Source organism: Ammospiza nelsoni, chromosome 9, assembly GCF_027579445.1.
Source record: "Ammospiza nelsoni isolate bAmmNel1 chromosome 9, bAmmNel1.pri, whole genome shotgun sequence".
Classification (NCBI taxonomy): Eukaryota; Metazoa; Chordata; class Aves; order Passeriformes; family Passerellidae; genus Ammospiza; species Ammospiza nelsoni.
In genome coordinates, this window is record NC_080641.1 from 17306052 (window position 1) to 17327770 (window position 21719).

The 21719-nt window shown below is 37.3% G+C and overlaps 1 protein-coding gene across 1 annotated transcript in view; it reads left to right on the forward strand.

The window, feature by feature from the left end:
• The window catches only part of OLFM3 (olfactomedin 3), a 49336-nt gene that overhangs the window by 447 nt on the left and 27170 nt on the right, over positions 1-21719 (forward strand). The window lies entirely within an intron of this gene.

Consider the following 21719-nt stretch of genomic DNA (forward strand, 5'->3'; position numbering starts at 1 on the left):
GGCTGTGCTCGCAGGAGCTGAGCTGTGCCCGCAGGGGCTGAGCTGTGCCCGCCGGAGCCGGGCTGTGCCCGCCGCAGGGGCACGGACGGCGCTGCCGTGCCCGGTCGCTGTCCAAGGCCGGTCGCTGTCCAGCGCGATCCATCCCGCTCCAGGCAGGGAGGCGTTCATAGCGCCGGGTGACTGCACCAGCTCTGGGGAAGCAGCGAGGCGCTGGAAGAGGGGATGGGCAGCCTCCGACTGGAAATAAATTTGTTTAGAGTGAAACTGGAGGCGTCACGTGAAGACTCTGAATTTAGTACTACAGCCACGCTTCGGGCTGCTGCAGTTCTGTTATTTACAAACGTGTTCAAGTCACCAAGAGATCGCGGCTGAAATTGAAATAATGATAAAAGTAAACAATAGATTTTAGTCGTGCAGCCTGGCTGGTGAAGGAGATTTCAGATTAAGTCGTTTAGAAATCCAGAATTGCACTCTGCCGCTTAGAAGCAGTAATGACTCAAAGCCCCCAGGTCTGCAGATGTCTGTAGTGCTGTATTTTATAGATGGAGAACTTGTCTCATTTGTCGGTTTTTTTTGTGGCATAGTGTCTTGTAACTGTGATATTATAAAAACGTGAGAAAGAGAAAATGTGACAATAGAAAACATTGCTATAGTATTGCAGTCCATTACCAGCAGCACTCTGTGCTATGTTGCCACGATTTACATTGCATGGTGGTGAATGTCATATTAATGGTACCAGTCAGGTACCTGACAATGGTGTGAGGCAATGCTCAGCTCCTCTGGCAGGTTTTCCATTTGAAATAAAGATATCAATCTGTACGTATACAAATATGTACTGAATGTCCAACAATATGGAAGGGATGCTCCTCTTTAAAAACAAAAACAGAACCTAAAAAGCAATTCAGTGGAAATCTGATTTACAGCTGCAGTATTCTGACTGCTTTTCAATCAATAAGATGTAGTGACAACTTTAAAAAGCAGGAGGTGATAGAGGATTAATAACATTAACTAAGAAATTAGTTCTATCAGCTCCATTAAATAAAGCTATTTGGAAGTCAGGTATTGCTGTACCTGTAAGGAGACTCATCAAACAGTGCACACACGGGAGTTTCACATCTGTGTGAACAGCAGCACATGGTCTCATCATAACTACAGGTTTCCATACACTCATTTTCTTTATTTTTCTTATTTAGCAAGATCTACTAAAGAGACTGCATAAAAGCAAGAAAAGCAAATTTATATCCTTCTATGTCCACAGAAGAGTAAAACCACTAATGAAGCAAACAGATCTGGCAGAGCAATTCTTTTTAGTTCAGACTCCAAAATAACACTGGGAAAAATGTTCCATTTTCTGTCTCTGTCACCATCCAGCACTGGAAAACAGGATGAGGCACTGAAATGAAATGGCACAAATGAACTTTGGAAGCTGTGCTTCCAGCCCTTTTTGCTGTGCCATGCTGTGCAAAGGGCATGAAAATGGCCTTTTATTCATCACTCTGTGTGACATTTTCAGAGATATTCAGATGTTCTTTCCAGGCTCTTTTGACTTTGTCAAGGGTCAGGACTAAAAAAGCTCCAAAGTCCTTAAGATTACATTAAAATTGAAAGTCTGGTTTTTATCAGAGCTAATTGGGTTTTCATAAATTAAAAAAGTGAGATCAAGTGGATCCTACACCACATTAAACATAAGAAGGTGTCACATAGCAAACAGTATTTTTTGCTGACTATGAACAATATATTTCATACTTCTGTGGAAAATTATGTATGTCAAATTTTAACAACATTTTTCTGGCAGAAAAGTAAAAGTTCTGACTGAACACACTTCAGAAATGGAATTGGCACTCAATTATTTCTCTTGCTTTATGCTAAATTGAAGTAAAATATCAATTTTCTGCTCTGCCGTTTGGGAAGCAAATCTATGATTTGTAAGAAACAAGGGAATGGTAAACTCTTTCTTTTCCAGAAGGAATTGTGCAGTATACTCATGCCTAGAAAGACAACTTTCTACATGCCCTTGACACTCGCAAACTGCTTATCTTATAATGGAGATGAATCACAACAGATATTTCTGGTATACACAATACATTTCTAGTCATGTCCTACATAATTTTCAGGTTTTATTGATCAACTATTTTGAAATAATGCCTTGGGGAGTAAAAAAAAATCTTTAATTTAGTACCAGGCTATCGCTGAGTCAAGACTGCTGTCTCCAGGCACTCTTGTTATGACAGAGATGTTGTGCTGAACTTACTCAGTTATTTACTGATAGTAAAGTGTTTAAGTATCGCCATCTTATGGTAAAATATGTAACAAAAATTTATAGATTTTTTATTTCCCAGTCTCTGAAACATCAAGATTTTATTTCAACCATAGTAATTTATTGTCCATGCTCTTGAATTCTTTCTTTTAAACTCGATATAAAATATTAATCACCTTTAGAAATTCTTCTTTAAAAACTGGAAAGCAGCTCACTAGTGATAAATTTTAACACAGTGCTAATTACTGAATTTCAATTTAAGATACTTATTAAACGTTATGTTTGTTGACTTTATTTTTTCTCTGTATTAACATAAGAATTTTTTTTAAATTATCAATGGTAATATATTTCATTAAAGATTTACTTCCAACAGGGTGGCTAGACATTCAGCAGAAAGTCAGCTACACTGAAAGGATTTGGATAGAAAAATCTTCCTTCCTTCTCCTACTCATAAGTGCAGTATCTTGCAAGAAGGAAGTATCCATAGGATACTTGGAAATTTCTAAGAGTTACTGCTAGATGGCATCTCTGTGCTGCTTTTCTCCACCTGGAGTTTTCTGTAATGACCTTCATAGTATGTAAAGTGGACTTCTTTAAAAGGGTTGCCTTTGCTCACCATCATTTGATAATCACAGTGGTATGACCAAGTAAGCACTTTGTAGTGTGATAAAGCTGCTCTACATAAAAATCAAGCTCAGCATTTTTTGAAGTCTAGATGGCATTTTGTAAGTTTAATTTTATTAATCTAAATAGATCTGATAAATATGTTCATGTTTCAGTGCAGTTAATGACCTTTAGGCCTTTAATGGCTTTATATCCTACATCTATTTATTTTCCATTGTTTGAATTTTGCAAAATAATATTTCAGAAAATGACTGCCAAATATAATCCCAGACAGAAACTAAGTACAGTATTATAAAGGACAGTTACAGAAAGGAACTGTGATTTATATTCATTGCATGGATAATAGGATGGTTTGGAATATTAACATTAAAAAGCAAAAGCTGGTTTGAAGTCAGGCATCTGTTTTTGAATGCTTAAACTTTGCATCCTTGGAATGGCTGTGTTTCTAGATTTTAAAAACCTATGATTTTCACACATAATCAGACTATAAACATAGCCATTAAAATCTTTATTTTTCCTGGATTTCAAGAACTTATCAGTAGGAAGAGTGCACCACTTTAGTGCTAATTAGCAATACAAATTAATTTATCCCCACTGCAAGAATTTACAAGAACACCATGTACAGCAAAGGGTTACCACAATGAACTATTTTAGTGAAAGTGTGACTTACAGGAGTACAATACACTGCTAAATTAAATCTTGTTACCTACTTGGAAATTAATTTCCTTCGTTTCCTATAGTATTAGTAGTTAGTCAGTATGAAAATCATTCATATTTATTTAACCTCCAAGGTTTAAGAGTGCTCTAAATCAGTAATTGCTGACTGTGGTCAAGTCTCACTTGGTGTCTGCTCTCCCATTTCTGAGGAATGTGACTCGACAGCCATTGAAGAACATCCTATTGCCATCAGTATGCCCTGGGCTCTCTCCCAGGTGTCAGACAGGTATTCACTACATCGTTTTAAGTAACATATTTTAAGCAAAGGCACATGAGAGTGACAGCTAATCATTACATCATTTTAAGTAACATATTTTAAGCAAAAGCACATGAGAGTGACATCTGCATGAGTGCTAACTCCCCTGTTGCTATCAGACACCACATGGTCTTTAAGGGCTTTTTAAAACTGTTGATGGGAAGAGGTCTTTTTTTTTTTTTTCCCTCTGGTGAAAAACCAATTCCTCTGTTGCTCATGGCTATTATGTCTTTTACTCATTTGAATGCACTCAAAACCAATTATATATGTTATACAAAATCTCAAATATACTTGCATATGTATCCATATACACAGACAGACATATCCTTACAGGAAACAATTATTTTTCCAGCATATTGCCAGTCTTCCACCTTTCTTCTATGTTTGGCCAAGTCATGAGCCAGTGAAACAGAATCAATTCACTAAGTCTGCAAAGAAGAAAAAGCTGGAGCAGACAAGACAACCATCAGAAACAAGAAATGCAGTATTGAAGCTATTAAAACAACATCAGCTCTAAAAATGGTGTTTCTAGTTGGCTGCAGATTTAACACAGTTGTGTTAAAATTGCAAGTTCAAACATGTGACATTAATAAGGGACCTATTAAGAAATGAACAGGGAGTCTTCAGAGCGGCCCCAGTCTGTTTGGGGCACTGAAATCCCCTTTTTCAAAACTGCAGTATAACAGAAATTGTTCAGGGCATCACTTAGGCATTCTTAGTGAATCTTGACTGAAAGCTGGAGAAATTCAAAAGGGTTCTGTAAATCTTTGCAGCAGAAGTGTGGGACAAGTCCTCTCAAGAACCATCTTCAACAAGAACAGCCATCTATCCTACTGCTTCACTCCACAAGGCAGTAGATTTCTTGTTTAGAACCAAACCTAGAGAAAGCAAGGACTTTGTGTGCCTAGGTTTGAGTACAGAACTCTTCATGAGTGAGAATTCGGAAACAGTGAAAAAGTAACCTTACTTTGAGAATTTCAGAACTACTTGGAGAATTTACATAGTGAAATGTTCATGGTGGAATACTTTCCTTTCATACTATGCTATGCTGCCTTCAGCTTCACGACAGAGCTTTGCACATCAGAAAAGCTAAAGAAGCACTCAGGTATATTTTTCATAATTCAGTAAACAACCTTAAATTGCAATTTGAGTTATAGCCAAAAGTAGATTGAATACCAGGCCTATGGATTAGCATTTTGTGAACTCCTACCCAGCTGCTTCTGCAGCTATGTCTTTTCACATGAAGGAAAAACATTTTATGTAATTACTCATAAAATATGCAGTCCTCTTTATTTAAAACATTTTTTTTCTCAGGAGGAATTAAAGAAACTTTAATATTCTGACCTCTTCTGAGCCTTTTCCAGACTTTTAAATCACTTAAGTAACTAACCTAAAGCAGCCCTAGATAACACAAATTCAATGTTTTTCATCCTGCATTCCCCTGAAGAACAGTCATCTGTCTGCTGCACTGCCTTCTAACCAAACAAATCCTTGTGACTGTTATTTAATGATTCTGTTTACTTATTTCACTGAAAGGCATATATCAGTCAGCATAGCAACAGCCTAAGCAAATTCTGAGAGCAAGTAGCCCTCTTCACTGCTGTGGTTTTGGGAGATAGTTTTGGCACCCTCCTTAAGCTTCAGGGTAACCCATAAGGGGGTAACCAGAACAACTGGAAAAAACTAACTCCAGTCTGAGTGAGAACTGAATGAACTCTTATTAAGTGCCATTCATAATATGGTGAATATTGTTCTTAAATTATTGGGGCACATTATTAAAAGACAGTTTTTAGAGATTTTCATGGATTTCCTTTCTTAGAACCACAGCTAGAGGAATATACTTCAAAATGTGTTTGTGTGGCCTTCTCAAGGAGACAACTAAACACATTAGTAGTTTTTCATGTATGAAATTGTAAATGCTATTTGAGTTTGGACTTCAGATTTAAAATCAGATTTACATAAATATGGGCTTAATTTAGAAGCATTTAGATTACATTAATACTTGTACTGACAGCAAAAATTATTGATCTGAGATCTCATAAACACAAACCTATCACGCCCTTCCTTACTCATATTAAAGTCTCAGCCTCCCTACTACAATTAGGTTTTTTGTATTCTTTTTGTATAACCTCCTACATACTATTCAAACTATTCAACCTTCTTATAATAAGACTTTATTTTCAATATATATGTTTTTCCCAAGAAAATTCATAGAAGGCAGTGTAGTTGAAACAAACTATTGCACTGAATAACCATCAGTACACAGACTAGATGATGGTACAAAGATTGTAGATCCAGTCCTGAAACCATGTGACAGGTTTGCATTTATAATGAGATCTCAGATCAATATTGCTTGCTGTCATCACAGGTGTTTCTGGGCACCTGCATAAAGAATATAGAGATGCATGTCAGGTAGAGTAGCCTAAATACAAAGATTGCCACTGATCTGTTTTCCATCCTGTCTCTGAATACATACACAATTATCAAAACACTAAAAACATACACATTAACAATCTCCCCTGAGAATCAGCTTTAGCCACAAGCAAAGAGGATGATCTGCATTTCTGACTTTTTAAAGCCTCAAGTTCACTTCTGATTCTTTAACCTAGAGGCTAAAGAACCTACTGCCACCTCTGCCTGCCACATAACATGCAGGAATTTACTGACTCCTGGATACCTCCTCAGTCTCCAACAAAAATTTTGCAAGGGCTCTTACTTTTCTTTATTATTAATATGGTGATATTAAAATAACATGGACTTTACTGTTCAACAAGCTCAATAGTATGTATGTATAGTAACATGTGCAATTAAACTAGACATGCAGAAATGTAGCTGGAAAGGCAAATGAGTAAACCAGAAGCTATATTCCATACTATGTCGTACAAAACTTAGAGTTTTCAGTCTTACAGAAGTCTCCTAGCCCTGAAAAATATGCTGAAACCAGTGTATGCAAAGAATAAGACAAGTTCCTCTAAGGTAGGAGCACATGTAAATAGTAGGAGTGGCTATGTCTTTACCCTTCTAATGAAATTTTATTTAAAACCCTTGAAGTTACATATGCACTACATAATTCTATGTTTTTTGATGTAACAGGTTCACTTATGACATCAAAAAATCTGTCAGCTGTGGCTCATGCAAGGTTAAATAGCTGATTTGCATTCTAATCCTTTTCAAGAGAAAGTTTATAAAAATAATTTTTAATGACCTTCTGCTATACGAGTTCTGCAGACACTGCTAAAATAAATACTTCCATATTTGCAGATGATAGAGATATATATTTCTACTTTGTTTTCTTTCCATACATCTTGCTGCGATCAGCGGTCTGTCCAGCACAATTCAAGAAGCTCAGATTTCTGTGCTGTAGTTGTTTTTTTTTAGCTGATTTTTGCCCTTCGGACTTTCTTTCTCATAAAGCCACATACATCTGCTGTGAATACCCTTGCTGTGGTGATTGAGTAAAATAAGTGTATCCAAAGTTCTGGGTACTGGCCTTGCATGTACATATGGTGCCCTGCTTTAAATGTTTGCTGTTATCCTTATCTGGAGTGGATGTTGCTGTTACCATTCTGTGAGATCTCAAAACACCAGCAATGTTCTGCTCTTTCATTAAAACAGCAGAATACAACTTTAGTCTACAGACACACACACATATATGTATATATATATATACACATATATATGTATATATATATATATGTGTGTGTGTGTGTATATATATATATATATATATATCCCCTCTTACCTGTCAGTGAAAAAGAGCATGCACCTGAACAAAACTGTGAAGCAAAACATTTACTGAATCAGTGTTCTCAGAATGCCCATTGTATGCAGACCATGGTGTTTTATCTTTTTTAGAGACAAAGTTCTCCCTCTCTAAGGTGGTCTTTCTCATCTCGAGCACTTAGGAGAAAATGTGTATTGGCTAAAGCACTCAGTCATCTTTAAAAGTGTTTCATGAAGCAATAACTTGATTTTGTGAGCACCACCAGGGACTAGATTGTGGAATTTTAGGGCAAGCAGAGAAATAGTTTCTTGTCCTCAAAACACCTTTATTTATACTTCAGTCAGTGCTAGCTTTCCCCCTCTTCCTCCTCCTGCTCTGTGCTTCAGACAGCAGCACATGAGGACCACAAATGCAACTCATCTGTTCTTCCAACTCCTTCAACATCACCTGTGTGTGCAGGGGTGTACAGGCAGATCTGCTCCTCTACTTGTCAGACTAGACAATGAAATTATCCTGGTGGATGTGATGCACAAGGAGAAGGACTGTGTTGGTTCAGTTTAAGTTTCTTCCAGCCTGCATGAGAAGGGAAGAAACATTCTTTCTTTGGACATTTCAAAACCAAAAGACAGAATGACATCAGGCTTCCTTGAAGTCTCTGACAAGGCTACTGCACAAGAAGCCACCAGGCAACATGGAAAGCCTAGAATTTTGATTTTTGAGAAAATGAAGGAAAAGGGATGTTCACAGATACTGCAATACTGGCAGTAGTTGAAGTATTCCAATTTGTCCGACTCTAGATTCGTCAAGTGTGCAAGCTACACTAATGGTTAAGGTCGCCACTGTTGTTTATACAGAGGAAAAATTTCCCCAGATGCTATTAGCATTCTTATTATGTTCACCAGTGTTTTCAGGAATAAAACTAATTGCTGTTGCTAATAGTTCTATCTCATTTAAAATAGTACAGAAATTAAAGAAGGTTAAGACTGAGTAAGCCAGTGGGTCCATGTCTACACAAGGGACATGACCCTTGTTCAGACCCTGACAACATTCATGTTTTCGCATGTGGTTCCCCAAGTCACTTTCTAAATGGATGGTAAGAATGATGCTGATTACTGAAAAATATGCCTGATAAGCCCCAACTGCCCAGTTCTGTTAAATAGACACAAGGCTGGATCTTTTCTCCTTCAGAATTTTCCCAAACCACATGCAATTAGATATCATCCAGCACTCACTCCATTCTCATTAGCAGTCTTAGCTATATGCTATTTGTATTTTGTGATTTTCTGGTTTAGTAGCCTCTAATACTTAAGAATGACCAATGTTACCTTTTCACTTTCCAGTCCCTCTGGGCCCCTGCCTCAGAAACTCAGTATAACTGAGTGCCATGGTGTCTGTTCATTACAAATCTGTACTTGGAAATCAACTTCCTTGAAGAGTAGCTGGCTGAATGACCAAAGATAGCACTGGAGGTAATGGGGAGTTCAGAACAAACCCTGAAATGCCTGACTGTGGATGAGGACTATGCCACTGCTGACTGAAAAAAGAGCTCTAAATCCAGCTCAAAGCTATATGCAGGACCACCTGCACTGTGTTGTCCCTTGAGAAAACAACTTCTGTTGTCACAAGGCACCAAAAATGTTTGGTTTGAATTGTGTCATTTGGAACATGCATACATTTTAAAAATGCACAAGATATGAGCCTTACAGGATAAAATGTAAAATCTATCTCAAATGAACAGGCTGTGAAACTGAGAGTTTGTGATGAAAAGAAGGATGAAAGTAATAAGCTAACTAGTGGACACATTGAGAAAAATGTACTAGGTACTCTGAAAAATGGAAAGAATAGGCTTAGAAAGGGAAGATAAGAAATCCAAATGATACAATGTGATATTAAAATAAATAATTCTACTGGGAACAGTCTGGAAACATTAAAAATGGGAATATCTGAAAAAACTAGCTAATACCTGAAGACTATTTTGTCTTTCATAAAGGCACTGACCTGTTAATAAAAATAAGCGTAACAGTACCAAAATAGACTGGGACAGGGATATATTTCATTTAAAAATACACTGCTGAGTGCCTGTGGCTGTATCTCCTGCTGTACCCATCAGCTGTGAGTTAGAGTGTTCCCATACCTTTGGCTGTGTCTGCAGGCCTGTGCCCATCACAGCTCATGTGGACAGGAGATTATTGTGAACAACACATCAGTGCAGGACACCTCTGAAGAAAGTCAGGATGAAAAAGCAAATTGTTCAATATTTGTATTTCCTAACACACTGCCCTCAGTAGATGAGAAGGAAAACAGAAGTGAAATCTTCCACAAATAGCTATTCTGATTTTTAAACAAGTGTAGGTTAAAAATTGTTTGTACTACTTTCCTATCAAGCAAAATCAATGACGAAGCAGAATGTTAGATGAATATTATAATTTTGAATACACATTTATAATTTGTACTTGCATTTGTGTAAGATAACAAATTTTGTGTACTCACTTAAGAAATACCAATATATTTATGGCTTATCAATCCAAAGTTGTTCAAATTTTAGGAATTATTTATAGAAATGTTGCTGAAAATAGCACTCTTTTTAGACTGAGTCTAGTAAAAGAGAAAGCTAATTTTGTTAAATTGTTTAGATCAAATTATCTGCTTAGCCTTATTATTGAGAATACAGTGCAGTCTATTTTTAACTACACAGTGGGGCTCTCAGCACTTCTGAGAAGAGTGAGATAGAGCCTAACACATTCCACTGCTGCTGTTCTGGAGGCCTGCTGTGAATATGCAATTATGAATGGATTCAGTGTATGAATTTGCTTTGAACTGTACTATCTTGTACTGTGTTTCTGGGAACTGTTAAGCCATCCTGTTCTGTTTCTGTCCAGACTTCTGTCTTTTAAGGATATCATACATTACTGCAGAAGAAATAAAAGAAATCTTCCGTAAGAGAAAGAGTAGGCAGAGCAAACAACATAACTGTTTTTATGGGATTCACAAGGGATTTGTACAGTACAATCTCAAGAAAATAGATTTTCTTATTCTATAGCTAGAAAGAGAATGTGTTGGAGTCTCAGGTACAATTAAAATGTGTTAGGAGCCCTAGGCCAGTGTTTCTGCACAAGAACCAGTGTACTAACAAACACTGTCTGCACTGCAGCAGGGAAACAGTGGCAAAGGCTGAGGATTGACTTATGGCCTTATCTCTGGTATCCGTGTCTAATTGAGAGATGCTGCAGCCCCTGAGCACTGTCACAAGTCAAACAAGTTATACCAGTGGAAGATCTGACCCTAACTAAATTCCCAGTTGTAATTTTGTGGTGTTACTGAGCCTAGAGTGGTGCTGCCATCCCCAAGCCAGTAATTACTGGCTGTGCCTGGGCCTGACATCAGCACAGCACTAAAAAGTTAGGTAAGACAAAATCTGTCTACCATTATTTAATATCCTTGTCCCCATTTTCTTCCTCCCCTCCTCCTCACTAAAGGAATCCTAACCTGAAATAACAAGAGACATTTTTTGCATCATTTTTGTCACCAAAGGTTCTCTGAGAAGTCTGGCTGAGGACCCATTGTAGCGCTGGAAAAAAGTCTGTTTTCTGTGTATGGGAATTCTTAATTGCCTTTTCTCCTCTCCTTGAAACCTTTTTAACAAAGAAAGTCATGCTGCTATTTACTCCCTGTTCATCATTAACTAAATAAAACTCCATAAATATTTCATTCTGGTAAAACCTAAATATTCAAATAAACCAACATACTCCAGCAAACACATCAATTACTGCAGATTACTCTGAGTTGATCAGGCACATATAAAGATTTGTTTCTGCCCTAAACAATATTTATTTGTGTTTTATATTTGGAAAGAGAAGTTAGTACAGAGTGTCTTCATTCCATTTGTCTCTAGTGAATCAATGAGCAAAAGCAATTTCCAGAGAAAAAAAATGGTGACATCCTAGGTACCACACTGCAGTCAATTCAGGGTTAGTCCTAGATATCAGAAGACAATGTGCCTCTATAATTTTTGAGAAGACAGATACACTTGCATAATACAGTGACATTTGATGCTTAGAGCCATCACTAGCAACCACCTTAAAGAACACTCAGAATTGCATTTCATGCACAGAAATATTTATTGAACTGAACATCATTTATATTCAGTAAGGATTTCGCTCATCATTTTTCTATTAGTTATCATGCAGACAGTGTTTCATTTTTTGCTAACACCAGGACTGGATATCTACAAAACACAGATATGGTAGTTTGAACTCACACTTCTGGGGTTTTTTTAGCTCAATTTCCAGGGACTAATTTGAGAACAGTGCAATAGTGGAGTGTGAAAAAGAGAATGGTTCCATTCTTTCTGGGCACAGTGACAGACAATGTTTTTTACCATGCACACCTGTAACCAAGTAATTAGGTTTGTAAACAGGCAGTATGGAACAAAATTCTTAATCCTTATCCTGTCTAACTGAGTAAGAATTTAGGGATTTAGCTCTGTGTAACAGTTGCTTCACATTATTATTGTATGGTTACCTTTACCCTGTGTAATGATGAGAGAATATGTTGTTGCCTAGTGTTTGGTATTCATTGTACTCAATCTAGAAACAAAGTGCATTTATGTGGTGTTGTCTCACATACATTTATTTTCTCCATACACTGTGAAATAGCATACAACTGTGTTACTTCCTTGTACACAAGTTATATTTTAATTATACCAAATCTGCACCTCACGGGCTAGATTTCACCACCAGTGTATTCAATTACAATCAATAGAGGTCACTTCCAGTTCTACCTCCCTTGCTGCCACTCCAGGGCTTTAGCAATTTAACTGTGGGTTCATATTCATGACAAGAACACACATTTTTCATAGCACATGGAAAGTAACAGGATTTTAAAATTCCTCTTTGTTGCTAGGCTGGACTGAGCACATTAAAGTATTGAAATTAAATATTAAAGTTTGAAACACAATGAAATAGGAAATAATTCAGTCAGACTTGTTCCAGACTTAAATACTTTCTGTGAATTCAAGTTTGGTTTACCAAAGAACCCAAGCTTGGATAAGCTAAGATTAACCCTTTGAAGCAGTTTTGTGGTGTCCCTCTGAGAAGCTCCCGTGGCCCTTAGGGGATGGCTGATTAACTGCACTGCTGGGACAGCTCCCCCTCCATGGAGTTCCCACAGCGTTCCTATCAGGAAACCCTCGCTGTACTGTTAGTCTGCTCTTTACTGACTGAACCTGAAAAGATGGAAGTGCCAAGTGACACAAGTTGATCCCTTGTCCTTAATGAAAATTGTGTTCCAAAACCTTCAAGCTTTTCTAGCATGTATAGGGACAACTCATTTCCAGATGAAGTGAGACATTCTTTCTGTGTTTATAAAATTGTAAAGAAATCCTTTGGAAACCATATAGGTCATCTACTTCCAAATTATGCCCTGGGATACAATTCTCAATGATCATTAGATTGGTTTACTATTATATGAACAACACAGAGAAAGATTTCTTTCCCCCTTTAATCCCAAATATGTTAACTATTGCTATTAATAAAAGAAACTATTTACTATTCTTGTCACACTGCCTCATTGCAATGGCATATTATCTTGGGAAGAGAATTGTTTTTGTATTCCTCCCTATTCTGAAATTCTCTATAGCTCCCTGTGGGAAGAACAAAAGAACAGGACTTGTTCTTCCTCAGCAGTCACACAGCTGAGCTCATAATATGATGCTGAGTTCATAATGCTTCCAAGTGTTTACCAAAATAAGAGAGAATGATGTTTGTTGTGTTTGACTTCAGATTATGAGATTTCAGGAGTATATCCTCCTGTAGCAATGATAGGAAGGAAGGAAGGACTGGTCTAGAGCTCCTTTTGGTTTTTAATGTTCCTTGTTCTTTCCATTCTTATTCCTTCTCCATTTACAAAAGCAATAATGTGGAAGAAAAAGTATTTGTAAAGGGACACAGGAGGGACCCTTCTTTTGTTCACTCTGACACTTGGCATTTATTTTATCTCATTCGGCAAAATTACATTGCAGCTGTCTGGAAGTGATATTTAGTCTGTTATGAACTTTGCATGAAGTATTTTTAGATTTGGTTTTGGTAAGCCTCCTCTCAGTAAATTATTTCTAATTCGTGTGAGTTGCTTGAACCTTAGAGCTCCATTAACCTTCATTATGCCTTCTCCTCACTGCATAGTCTGAGCTCACATACAAACACAAAGAAAATATTTAAATGAAACAGTGTCATTAAAAATGTTCCAAACTTAAACTACGGATTTAAGGAGGCACAGCTACCTTATCTATGCATAGATCCCACCATTGTTCTGCTTGACTGCTTTTAGTGGAGCCGAGCCCAATCAATAGTTACTGACATTGGCCTTCATTTCTTGTCAGCTCACAAGAGCTCCTTTTCTGTCACTCTGCTGCCCTCTAAAAGCATTGCTCATTTTAATGGTATTTTTGGGGATCCTATCCCCCCACTTTAATCTCAAATGAAAAGCAAAAAAGTCTCTTAGGTACTTCAAAAATTTTTCTCCTTCCCAGTTCACTCCCTCCAACCAGAAACATATCTCGTGCTCCATACTTTCATCAGAATACTCCCAGGATCGCAGAAGATAAACTAGAAACAGAAGCTTCAGAATGCCTTTAATCCATTCCTCCAAAACAGAATAATTTAGCATACTTGCATCATAAACTCTGAGCCCTGCCCTAGAAATACAGCCAAAATTAGAGTGCTTTTTGCTGACAGATGATGTCATAAGAACATTTTCTCAAAAGTAAAATGAACACATTTGTCTCAAACTAAGACTTCAGGCCATTTGCTCTGGAGTCTTCAAAATCAGTGAATTAATTGTCTGGGCATTACAGAGTTTTCACTCCTCCTATGCATGGAGCTGATGGAATGTGCAGGTGTGACTGAGGAGATCTTAATACTGTGCTATGGCAAAGAAAGGAAAACAGTTGATCAAGTTAGTGCTTGATCAGATGTCACAAATTATATGCAGCCTGTAGTTCAAGAATGTTATTCTAAAGATATCTGGCATTCCTTATGTTCCCCTTTAGGCTTCATATCACTTCCAGTTCGTTAACTCCTTTGTTGATGTTGTCTCAGTTGCAAAAGATGGTAACTTACATTGTGACTTTTAAAAACGTGTTCCAAAGAAGGGGATTGATCCTGGTTTCCCAGGAAAGTTTCTTAGAGCCCTTCTATTTCAACCAACAGGATGCTGCTTGTACTAGAACAACCTGAGCCTCCCTCCTTCAGCACTTTGCAAGGTCTGGGTTCAGAAAGTGGGAATGCTGCTGTCCTCTGGATGGGCTCTTCTCTTCAGTGCAGCACAGGATGGACTTGCCTGGAAAGGTTTACCTCAGTCTCCTATTTCAGAAACCCACTAAAACACAGATATCTGTGAAGTCAATGGTACTTGGTCATGTAACACTGCAAGGAGAAATGTACTAATTGATTGAAAGTATGACACAGTTCATATTATATTTTATAAAACTCTTTAAAAAGCTGCAGTACATGTTCCTCAAATCTAAGTGTTCTTTTGAAAGAGTAACCAGTAATTTGCAGATTACTTCAGAGTCAGAACTATGTTCAGAGTTTTGCATGTATTCCTTTAGTTATAGGATACCTATGAATCTGTGTAATAAGTAGGCAAAAAAAAGTGCTTAAATCAGTAAGGTTCCATAAGGTGGAATATGAGGTTTTCTCTCCTAATTCCAGGGATTAAATAATCAATTCATACAGAAAATTCTCTCCAGTTGCTGATTAGAACAATAGTTTTTTCACTGAGATACAAAAATTTTTATTCATATTTGCATACCTTTCTTCCATGCATGAATAAAAGCCATCAAAAATCACTACTGTACACAAGATTTTTGGTGATATGTCCACACTTCTTTACTATTGATAAGGAACTCATGAGAGACAGTAACACACCAGTCCTTTTCCCTTAAATTTGTATCTCAGTACCAGAGGCTGGCATTTCTGCTGCATTTTCCTAAAGATTACAGGCTTGCCTTTCAGCACCCTCTGACATGTATCCAGTAAAAACACCAGAGAAGGACTGACATGCTCATAAATCACTTTCTACTGCAGCCTTGGTGCTGCCAGGAGTCCCTGCTCATTGCAGCATAACCCGGAGCTGAGTGCAGCCTGTGATGCCAACTAATGCCTCCAGGAAGGCAGTGAGGAAGAGAGAATCCTGTAATCCAGGGAGTTTTCATGCTCAGACATCCCTGCTCGGCCACTGCAGGACAGCTAGAGAGTCCCAAAGCATCCTCACACAAATCAGAAAGCTCCTGTTTCTTGATTTCTGTTAGCCTTAACTCTTACACTTCCATCCTGGCCTCTCTGAAAGAGCTCAGCTTTCAGCTGCAGTAGTTTTCTTTGGCAGACTGTAAGTGTATTACCCGGCAGGAGCATCATACTAGACTGAGGAAAAGTCTTAAGAAAGAGTCACTTAGGGTAAGGAGTAAAGAATATTATCTTGTTCAGTTTAATCTATTATTTTTATTTATATTCTTCTTCTCTTTCTTCTTTAATCTTATATTAACATGTGAAGTATTTCTTTTCTTTTTTCCTCTCTTACAATAGATTGCAGACAACTGTTTGCCAACCCAGAAGGCTTAAATTACAATATGAATACAGACTGTGAATTGCCTTAGATTCCTCCCAATTACCCAAGACTGACTTCGTGCAGCAAAGCTGTCTGTACAGAATGCTGAAAGGCTTTTATCCTGCTGCTTACATTCAGAATGCATAAAACAGCGTACTATGGTACAGCTACGTTGCAGTTCTTATGCCTTTGGCATAAGTAACAGTGTTAAGTAATTTGGAAATATAATCAGTCCCTCAACATAAGATAAAGCACCTTCTTGTTTAGGGGTGCTTTTCTTTTCCAAGAGACTGATATTCCCAACTGTCAGCCCTTTCAGTTTCCATTGCATTTTAAAGGAACTCTGTTGTTATATCAGCCACACTATTTTCCTCAGATTGTCTTAGAGATAAAGAATATTTAATTATCAACTCTAGAGGCATCTAATATTTAAAATTTGAAATTTTTCACATGTAGAGTCAGTTTTCTCTTTTTTATTATTTGTAAAGTTCCTTGAGAATTATTTTATCTAATGGAGCAGCACTTGCACTTTGTGCTCTGAAACAATGTTATTTCCAATTCATTACATAAGGAGAAATGAGGCATCTTGTGAAGTAAGCATTAGAATATGAAGTCAGAAAGTCTGCACTGCTAAGCCAGATTGGTCTTTGGGGAAATTGGATATTTCCACTCCACTGAAAAGCCATTATAATAACATTCTTTTGACTGCCAAGCAAGCTGCACTGGAGACTTCATTTGCTCCCTGCTTAATGTATCTGACTTCTGATACCTCACTTTTGAGTCAAAGCAAGAGATTTTACCCTTTTTATCTGTGACTCTCTTGCACCTGCTGACTCCTAGCCTTCATTCTTACACTGGTTTAATTAGATTCTAGTATTCTTGCCAAGTCCAGGACAACATAAACTTGCAGCAATGCAGGAACAATATCTTCTGAATTAAACACTAATTCCTCCAAGACTCAAAGTGCAAAGAGAAAGAGTAAAAACAATAAATTACATTTGTATCTAGATAGAATTTGCATTATACATTATACAACCTTGGCTTTCCAGCTTTATCTGTAGAGCACAGTGCTGCTGAGGTAAAAGCAGAAGTCTCATCTGCCTTGTAAACCAGGGGTTTTATCTCCTCCCCTCTGCCTACTTGCTCTGATGTGTTACCTGATCTTGTTACATTTTGAAAGAAATATTTCCAAATCCAATATATTCTGTCTCTGAGACTGCTGATCAGCTCAAGGGATTTATAGCAGTGACATTTCCTGTACATGGAATTCATAGCAGAAATTAAAGCCTTCAAGGAACACTGATTGAGATACTAATTTGTGTTTTCCTGGCTGGTCTGCATGTAGGGCACAGACCAAAATTTATTTCTAGGTAATTCATTATACCCTCAAGGAACAACAAGGAAAGTCCAAACTAGGAAGGCTTATCACACTAGAAGGATTTAGCAAGGCTAAGTCTGCACTCTGATACCTCAGTTACTTAATGCAGGTACCCTCAAGCTCCAGCTCCTGGGAGAGTCTTTGACCCTGCAAGGGAGGATGGAAAATCTGCAGCCAGAGTTCTTCTGCAAAGAGATCCATATCTATGAATCTCAGCTGAACTCTACTGCTCTAACCCCAGAAAGCAAACTGTAGAAAACTAATAAACAATAAGGGAGGGTTCCAGGTTCATGTATGTATATAAGCCAGGTAAAGTTTTTAGGAAGTTGTGTCATTTATTGAACCAACGGGTAGAGAAAATGGTTTGCTAAGGGAAAAATCAGGAATTTATATGGCTTGAGAAACCATAACCATGAGTTGTGAAGAATCAGAAATACACAAAAGCTGCAAACAGCTTCTGTATAGCTAAGACGTGTAACTTAACAATAAACAAACATGAAAGACTGCCAGCAGCAAAACATGAGGGTAGAAATCAGAATAAAACAAGATTGCTTGAATGTCTCCATTTAGGTGCGTTTTTGTAGCCTGCTTTCCAAGCACTGGAGCATTCCCATAGACTGTGGGTGTAAGCAACAAAAGCAACAAAATAAATGTATTTCAGGTCTGTATCAATTTTTCAAAAGAAATAAACTGCCTAAACTGATATTTATTCAAAATGCTTTAAAAAAGAATTTGTTGCTTAGCCAAAAATTCTTCTTACTAATAAGCCATTGAATTTATGTGAAATTACTTGATTGACAAGTTTCTAAGGATCAAAAAGTCATTTACAACCTAAGGAATTGTCTTTCACCTATTAATAATTTATTAAAAGGAAATATTTTTTTTTATACCAGTCATTTAATAAAATCCCCAATGATAAATTTATTATTTTAAATTCATCAGAATACTTTTAATTAGTACTATGGATGAAAAAACGGGCATGTCACAAACTTTACTGAGTTTCCCTTTAATTCACGAACTTCTCCCTATCCTGAGTTCACTGAACAATGTATCAAAAAATCTCACATTCCGGAGCTTAACAAAGTGAGCAAAGTTACAATGTGCTGTGTGATCTATCCAAACCAGGAGGGTTGTGAGAGAGCTCTGGTGTAAACTACGCAAGTCACTCTCTGCCTTTAAAAACTGGTTTTGACTATAATGAGCACAACCTGTCTGCAGAGTGACTGCCATGTAATTAAGTTACTACAGAGCTGAAACTTAGTCCTTTATTTTAAAAGTCCCCTTAAATCCCTCCAGGAATATGTGGTATAAAATCATGTTGGGTTTTGTTGAAGTGCCCTTCAGGAAATGACTTGTATTGTCTGTAAAACGTGTGTGTGGCAGTAAAACAAAAAGGGATAATTTAGGATATTATACACAGTCTTCAGGCTAAAGTTGTGATACCTCGCATCAGATGTAAGGCCTGCAGAAGTCTGTTTCCTAAACAGTCTAAAGCAGATGAGAAGGTGCAATAAACTAATTCTTGGTTTCTTCTGAAAAAGCCAGTGTCTTTTAAATTGTTACTGCCTGTTCATTGTGAAGATTTCCTGTTATTCCTGATGGCCTCCTGCTGAAATCCCTCATTAATGGGCCTGCCCACCTTCCCCTTGACCACAAGAGAGAAGTAGGAACACAGAGAGGAGTTTCCTTGTAGCAGCCATATTTTCATACTAGAGAATGTATTTTCACCATCTTTTTTCTCCGTTATATGCTACATTAAAAAAAAACCCAAATTCTTTCAAATAGCCCTATGGCATTCCATCTGGCCCCAAAGATAAATATTTTCCCAAAGCTCTGGCTGAAGTAGATTCCATCTGGAATCACTTTTCTCCTTATTTGTGACAGATTGACTCTGTTGTATTCATAAGAAAACAAATAAGCAATAATTTTTTCCATCAAAAACCAAAAAGTCAATAAAAAATGTGTGAAATACAGTTTCTTCCCACTTTTGAGTTCCACGATATTATCTTCAGCATCTTCCCATTTCTGTCCAACCATCTCCTTTTATATAGATTTTAAATCATTTTATTTCTAGTTATAAATCTAAAATTGGTTTTCAAAGCTAACCATTATGAGCCATCATGCTTTTTTATTGCTATTTAATTGCCTTAACACCACAAGCACTTTGACAAATTGGCTAAGGGTTTTTTTTTTTCCAGTTTCATGTTAGTAGTTTTTACTGTTACTGCTTAATGTTTTGGTGCTTTTTTAGAAGGAGGAGATGGGAATCTTGGCTAGGAATAAACTGATGCAAGACAAAAACTCAGAACAGAATTTTTGCTTGGTCAGGAGAGAGGGCTATAAAATACAGATAAGAACTTTATAGTCTGAACTATATAGTGGCTTTGATTGAAATTTCCTGTTCTTGTTTTGTGGCCCTTGATATGAGTTTGTGCATGTTTTTAAAATTGTATTTTTGGATTGAAAACACTTTACAGAGCTCCAGCACAAGTTTTGTGTCCAGAGTTATTTTTTGTCCTTGTACAAATACCTCTACTTTCTATAGCACTGCTAGCCAAGCTGCAGAAACTGATTACAAGTTTTTTATTAAATTTCTCTGCCATTTGCTAATAAGTTAGTTAAATCTCCCTGTAAAATTAATATCAAATCTTTAAGGTTATGTAAATGCCTTCATTAATCAAAATCTTGGCCCTTTTTTATTAATTAGATCTAAAAGCTTATGGAAAACTTCACCAGCATTGCCCATGAATTTTATTCTCATAGGCACATTGCTAAACCATCCTTTAAGGACTCACTGACTGTGATGCTCAGTTGGTGAATTTGCCTTCATTAAAGCTAGAAAGAATGCCTGCATTAACTTCTTGTGGACAGAAACCTTCTTCTCTGTAAATGAAATCTTTGCTTCTGAGCTGTTCACTGATGCTCACTCCTCACTTATTTCATGTTTTTCTCCTGTGAGATAATAGTGGTGCTTTAATTTTGATATTGTAACTAGAGGATTATGACTGCATGTGGGGATTAAGTGCTGGAGATGATAATAGCCTCAAATGCTGAAGAGACATTTAAAAATACAGGTTATGAAGAGTGTCAGAAGGCTTCTGATGGGGTATCACCTGAGTCTTCATTATTTATACTCCACTGTTGTCAGCTCATTAAATCCCACAAAATTGCAAAATTCCAGCCATGTCCTAAATTGGGAATGACCTTGTTTGCTTTGGCCATAAACTGCAACTGTTAAAGAATGACTGCAATGTGATTGATGTGCGTTGTTAAGGTTTTTTTAGAATACATTTCCATCTTCATTTGGAAGATGAAAAATGAAATTTTTGTGTGGAATAAGTCATAGATTGGTGTGGTGTCAGACCTGCCTACTGAGGTGTAACAGCTTTGTTCCCTTGCAGTGTCCCAGTCTGGAGTATCAGAGTGTGCTCTGTGTGACTGCAAAGGCACCAAGCCCAGCCATTTCCACCAGCTCCTCAACTGCTGCAGGCCTGGTCTCTAGCAACTGAAAAACCACCCAGTATTAGTCCAAGACCACAACTTCCTAACTCAGAGAATAGGATTCAATGCCTCTTTCAGAGACACAAGGAGGGGGTAAAGGATAACACATAACAGGGTGAAGAATCACAGGTGTTGACATTATTAACCTTTGAGTGCCACCATGCAAGCTACATACTTGTATTGTGAACACAGTTGTTTAGATTATGTCTCCAGTTTTAATTTTCCCCAAGTTTGAAAAAATACCTACATTTATGTCAGTGTTTACTTTAGCTCACAATTTTCTGTGCTAGTTTTTGAGAACTTTCAATGTACACCACTTCCTTGTAATCAAAAGAATGTGGCCTCTCCTAATAGATGCTAACTGCTGCCCATATGGATTTTTCTGAGCATTGTGCTGATAGTAAAAGTTTACAGAATGGTGTGGCAATCACACCTGAGTCAAATTCCTAGTAGAAATGGAGGAAGGGAAGTCAGAATTCAAATCACTTCTTTCAAAGAAATGTAGAGATCTCTGGTTTTCCAACACATTTGCTGAGCCAGAGATCCTGGAATATCATGAGCTGTATGACTGATGGAGCCTTTGTCTCTAAGAAGAGGCAGCTAAGAATATTAACCTGTTCAGGATTTTGTAAAGTCTCAAGGAAGAATCTCAACCTTC